Raw genomic sequence first — 6,060 nt, 5'->3', positions numbered from 1 at the left:
TGGTGGGTAGATGGCTTGGTGTGATTCCTAAATCTCTTTTTTACCTTTGGCCACCTGAGGAATCCTGGATGCTGTCACAGGACATTGAGGGGGCAACAGAAGGTGAAGTGGCTGCAAGAGACTGGTGATAGGAGATAAATACATACTATACACAGTGCCCAAGCTAAGAAGGTGACTTTGAACTCTGTAAGTTCCCTTCCCTGTTCCTGGCTTTGTTCACAGCTGGGGTGCAGAGGAAATCCTGACCACAGAAGCAGCGAGTGGTGAACAAGCTCCAAATGATCCCCATTATCCCTGTCTGGCAGTGGAAAGCTGGCCCTTCCCAGTGTGAGCTGGGTGGGATGCTGTTCCAGCACATTAACTCACCCTTCCCATTTCCCATGAAGGTCGCACAGGCAGAGTTGCCTTCACAAAGACTAATTTTGGTTTCGTTTTGTCCCTTAGTTTCTGACTTTTTCGTCCAAATCCTGCAGCCTGCCAAGCCTTGGCATGGAGCCGGGCAGCCAGAAGTGCTGACAGGGCTTCATGTTCAGCCCAGGTAGTGCTGGGAGCCAGGGGGTGCTTGGTGTGAGGCTGAAATGCACAGTGTTACCTGCTAAAACCTGTCCTTGAATAGCTGCTGCTACCTCAGTGTGGGTTTCAAATTGATTTTGGCATATCATTGTTAAAACCCCCTCTGCCTAATTAGCTTCATTTAGGAAAATGGGCATTTTATCCTCTTCAAAATGAACAGATACATGATTAAAATTGGAATGGGAATGAAGTAAAAATAGTTAAGCTAGAAGGAGCCAACTTATTTTTTCAGAGAGAGTAGCTTTTTTGGCAGCAAGTTTATAGCTGCATTTGAAAATGCACCATTTAATTGCAGTATTCCTTCTTCCAGGAGCGTCCCTAATTGTTGTGCACTTATGTTAAAAGCAGCAAACGTTGCAGTTCGTGCTGGAGTGAGTTTGCCTCCAAGAGATCTCCAAGTCCTGAAAAGACAAGGTCCAAAGGGCAAGAGGGAAATCTGCTGCAGCATTAGGATTGTACTGGAGCCTCCTGAGGTTTACAGAATTTGCAGTATTTCAGTATTTAAAGGGGCTTATAAAAAAGGTGGAGAGGGACTTTTCACAAGGGCATGCACTGGCAGGGAAAGTGGGAATGGTTTTAAATTGAAATGGGTGATACAGATGAGGTGTTAGGAGGAGATTCTTCCCATGTGAGGGTGGTGAGGCACTGGCACAGGCTGCCCAGAGAAGCTGTGGCTGCCCCATCCTTGGAAGTGTCCAAGACCAGGGCTTGGAGCAACCTGGGATAGTGGAAGGTGTCCCTGCCCATGGCAGGGAGTGGATGAGATGAGCTTTGAGCTCCCTGCCAACCCAAATCATTCTGGGATTTTTTGCATTGACCAGAGCCCCTCACTGGGGAGCTGCTGAAGGGAAATGTGATCAGACTCTCCTTGTGTGTTGGGAGAAGGGTTCTCAGGAGGGTGGGTGCAGGCAGGAGCTGTGGATTTGCCCCCAGAAGAGCAGCACCCTGCATTTCTCTGCTCTTTAGGAGGAAAGCCTTGGCTAGATGATGCTCAGAGAAAGCTGCCCTCAGCAGCCCTGCTCTGTGCTCCTGCCATTCCCTTGCTCTTCCAGCTGCCTCCAGGCTCATTGCCAGGGGGCTGTGCTCATCCTGCCCCATCCCTGGGGCCACACAGGACTCCAGGTGTGGAGCAGGGTGGCTCAGCCTCCCCACAGCCCATCAGCCACCCTCCATCTAGCGCTGCAACCAGCGACGACTCGAGGCGTGCTCTGTTTAAAATGCCTGTTCCAGGCAATCAAGCAGGTTTGATTGGCTGAGCACTCCTCTTATAATTTAATTTAGTCAGGAATCGTTTGCAAGGTAATAAAGAGTGACTCTGCCTCCAAATACATTCATTTAATTCAATGAGAGATGGTTGCTGCGGCAGGTCGCCTCAGCCAGCTCCCCTCACCCCATCACGGTGACATCTCAAAGTGCTGCTCAGGGCCGTATATAAGAGTCACGATCCGCAGTGACAGCTTAATTGTCTCAAATGCTGACAAGGGTCACCCCAACCAGCCATCGGGAGTGGCGGGAGCCGGCTGGGGAGCCTGCGGAGAGGAGGATTTATGGCTGGCAAATAGTTTTGAATTCCTCTGGTTGCGCCTGCTAAATGATGAACCTGCCCCGAGGGGATTGGGGCTATTGATTGTAATTTGCAGTTAAGCCCTCGCGTTCTGAGGAATCAGCATAATAAATACCCACCGCATTACGGCTGGGACGTGCCTGCCTGGAGCAGAAGGAGGAGAAGGAAGCAAGGTTTTCCCGGCTCGGGTGCTGCAGCAGGATGCTCTCTCTTCCCCTGCGTTTGGCAGAGCCACAGGCTCCATCACTGCAGGAAAACGCTCCCCAGTTTGGTGGGATGCAGGAGCTCAGTGCTGGAATGGGGAGAATGGAGTGTTGTGAAGGCGGGTGGAGTGCCCTGCTTATCCAGGGAGGAGAGAGCTCTGGTATTTTTGGGATAATGGGTGCCTAGATCCTTGCCAGAACCTCTGCAGCTGGTTGGTCCCAGCCCACCTTTGGAGAGGGGTGTGAGGAGATGCCTTTGTTCCTCACTCCCATGTTCTGTGATTTCTTCTAAACTCCCATTGGTTTGGGGGCCAGAATGGGTCAGGGCCACTTCCCAGCTGTTCACATCTGGGCTACACTGAAGCTCACCTACATCCTGGGAGGGATGCAGGACAGTCCAGCTGTGTCACCAGGGGTGCAAGGGACAGGGACCACGGGAGGAGGAGGAGGAGGTGGCACCACCCTCCACCCCTCCAGCTCTGTGAGGGAAGATCAGCTCCCATCTCTCTGCTCACGAGTGGAGATGAGAATAATAGCAGTCATCAAATATGCATCGGGTCCCTCGGCGCAGCAGCTGTGGTCCCGTGGGGAGCGGGCACGGCAGAGCTCCGAGCCACCCCACGCCATGCAGGGCAGCTGGCTACCCCAGGTGAGTGGCTCTGGGTGCCCCAGCTGGGTGGCACCTCCCCTGGGCTCGCAGGGGCTTTGCTGGGAAGGGACCTTTGTGTGTGAGGTGGTTTTAAAGCGAGCGCTGCTGTTCAGGTTCTCCCTGTCAGGGTGTGTGGTGTCCCCTCACCTCTGCCTGTTCCCTGCCTGTCCCTGCCTGGCTGCTCACTGTCTTTATCCTCCCTTATCTCACCTTCTGCCTTCCTACCTTCTCCACGCCCCATATTCCCACTGCCCTCCAGAGCAGAGCGGCCTCACCTGAATGCTCCCTCCTCCCCTGGCACCCTCTACCCCATGTTTCCTACCACCTCTTCCCCACATTTCTTTTACCTCGGGGCTGTTTTGCCCCAGGAAAGCTCCTGGGCTTGGCTTTGGGACTGAGGTGATGGCACAGGGCTGTGACCTGGCTCCAGGGCTGCCAGCCAGCATATTCCTGGGTGCATGCCAGCATCATGCCCAGCTGCTTTGTTCTTCCAGCATCTGCTCTGGCCTATCTCCTCCCATAACACCTCCCTCGTGGGGAGCAGGCAGCAGCTGGCAGGCAGGGATTGTCGTGCATTGCTCGTGTGCTGGGCCCTCATCCTCATTTTGGAGGCAGGAGCTGGAGGGGGTGGAAATTAGCCAGGTCAGGGGGGTGATGTGTGCTTGGGGGAGCAAGGAAAGACCCCACTGTGCCTCGGGGGCTTGGAGGGCTGTGCCACTGTCACACTGCTGGAAGGGTCCAGCTTTTCCCTATGCTCCCAGCATCCTGGAGCTGTGACTGGAGCGACAAGAGCTGTGGCTGGGCTTCCTCCCCTGCTCACAGGTGTTTGAGAGTGGATGTGCAGTGATGCAGAACTGAAGGCAGAGATGTGCTGAGAGGTGCTGCTGCAGCCAGGAGGTGCCTGGGCTGGCTCCGTGGTGCCAGAGCGTGGGGCTCCTGGGAGGCACGGCAGTGCCAGGGCCGGCGTGGCGTGGCGTGGTGTGGTGTGGTGGCACAGAGCCCCGCTCCGGCTGTAACTGGAAACAGGCTGTAAGCGAACCCGGGGCCGGCTGGTGACCGCAGACCTGCCTGGAGACGTGGAGCTGCTGCCTCTGGAGCTCTGCCCGCCGGTGCCGGCACGCCGAAGGTACAGTCCTGCCGGGCTGGGGCGGGAGAACCCCGAGGCCAAAGTCTCCATCCCCTCCCTGCATCCGGCCGTGGCACAGCCGCAGGCTGCCCCGGGCCGTGTCCCCGGGGTGAGGTGGCTTTCCCTGCTTCACCCACGTGGCTGGAGACATTCAGGACTCACCCGACCAAAGGATGCTCTGGGTATCTTCTGCCACAGCCTTGGCACCCATTGCCACCACAGAGACCCCTCACTGCCAGGTTTTGCACCCAGGGTCCCTCCTGTGCATTGCTGCTGGACGCAGCCCTGCCCAGACACCCTGGAAACAGCCACCAGATGTGGGTGCCCCTCCAACCCCCCCTGCTTTGCTTCCATCCCACTGCACCTGGGCACAAAAGCCTCTTGGCCAGCTCTGCCGTGCCAAAGGCAGGTGAACCAGGATGAAGAACATGGGGAGGCGTTTTGGGGTCTGGTATGGAGGTCGGGACCATGGAAGGCAGCAACTGTGTGGGATGAGGCCCCTCCCTCTCCCTTTATTCCCCCTCTCAGAGAGCTCTTGTCATGGGCAGGGAGGCACCATGGGCACAGCCATGGCAACAGCACGGGAGCTGTGCCAGAGCTCTGAGAGCAGTGCCGGGGCTGTCCTGCCTGGGGGGACAGAGATGGGGACCGTGGAGGGCAGTGTGCTGGTGGCAAGGACTGCATGAGTGGTGGGATGCAGGGACTGACCTGCACCAGCTTTTCCCCAGCTGGGTACCCCTTTGCTCTCTGCCAGCACAGAGAGAAGGGCTGTGTCCCTGCCCGAGGTGGTTCCCTGCCACATCGTGGTGCCCGGGCTCTGTGTGCCCATGCCAGGAGGAGGGTGGGTGGTGCTGTGTGGCAGGTGCCTGTGCCCCTGGCAGGGCAGGCTCTGTCAGCCCCATATGGCTTGGTGGCCATTGCACACCTGGGCATGGGCTGTGACAGTGCCGGGCGGGGCTCTGCTGATCCTGTGTTTCTGTCACAGACCCTCTCCTGATGCCTGCAGGTGCCTCTCATCCCACTCTGCCCCTCTGCCCACCCTGCACTCCAGAGCTGCCTCCATCTGTGCAGACCAGGATGTGTCTATCCCAGAAATTAATGCAGGGAGTAGGCAAAGCTATGGGATCGTGGTGGATGGTGCTCCTCTGTAGATCTGGCAGGGAGGGACAAGGCTGGGGACAGCACAATGCCTGGAGGTGCCAGCCTTGAGCTCTTCTGATCCTGGGGGAGACCAGTGGGTTCAGTCCAGCAACTGCTGCCAGTTCTTTGGTTGTGCCAGCTGCTGCACAGCTGGATGCTTCTCTCTCACCCAAACAAATCCCCTGTAAGGGGGGGTGCAGCGGGTGCTGCCCCTGCCCACACCAGCCCCACTGCAGCGTGCACTGATCCATGTGGGACAGCGAGTTCCCGCTGCTGCTGCTTAAACTTTGATGAGCTGCAGGAATCCAGGCCTGCCATTAACATTTGATGCGGTCACCCCACGCCTGGGCACGTGTGTGTGCAAACACGCTGCTGGCACTGCCACGGGCCACACGTGTGGCACACGCACCCCCCATTGCCAGCTGTGTGTGGGCACGTGTGGCACCCCGAACATATCTGCTGCCTGGCATGGAAGAGGAGTGCCCTGAAGGCTCTGGGCTCCTCAGTGCTTCCCAGCGCGGCTGTGGAATTTGGTCTGTGTTGGGTCCCCTTGGGTGTGTTCCCGCTGCTGCCTTGGGCTCTGCAGAATTGCCACCTCTCTTTTAGTGCCGCCGTTCGGTTTCAGGGATCCCCGGGCTTCACCCGTCTCTGTGCTGACTGGAGGAAGAGGCTGATTCCTCAAGGAGGGGCAGAGCAAGCCCTGAGGCGTGGGGAGGTGGCAAAGTCCCGTTTTGGGGTAACGATGCTGCCCCTGCAGCGTTCCCCTGGGGGGATGCTCCCAGCAGCAGGAGCCCTTCGCTGCTCC

The sequence above is a fragment of the Lonchura striata genome, chromosome 14, assembly GCF_050655825.1.
Source record: "Lonchura striata isolate lonStrDom1 chromosome 14, ASM5065582v1, whole genome shotgun sequence".
NCBI classification, from domain to species: Eukaryota; Metazoa; Chordata; class Aves; order Passeriformes; family Estrildidae; genus Lonchura; species Lonchura striata.
Note: the sequence above shows the minus strand (reverse complement) of the source record.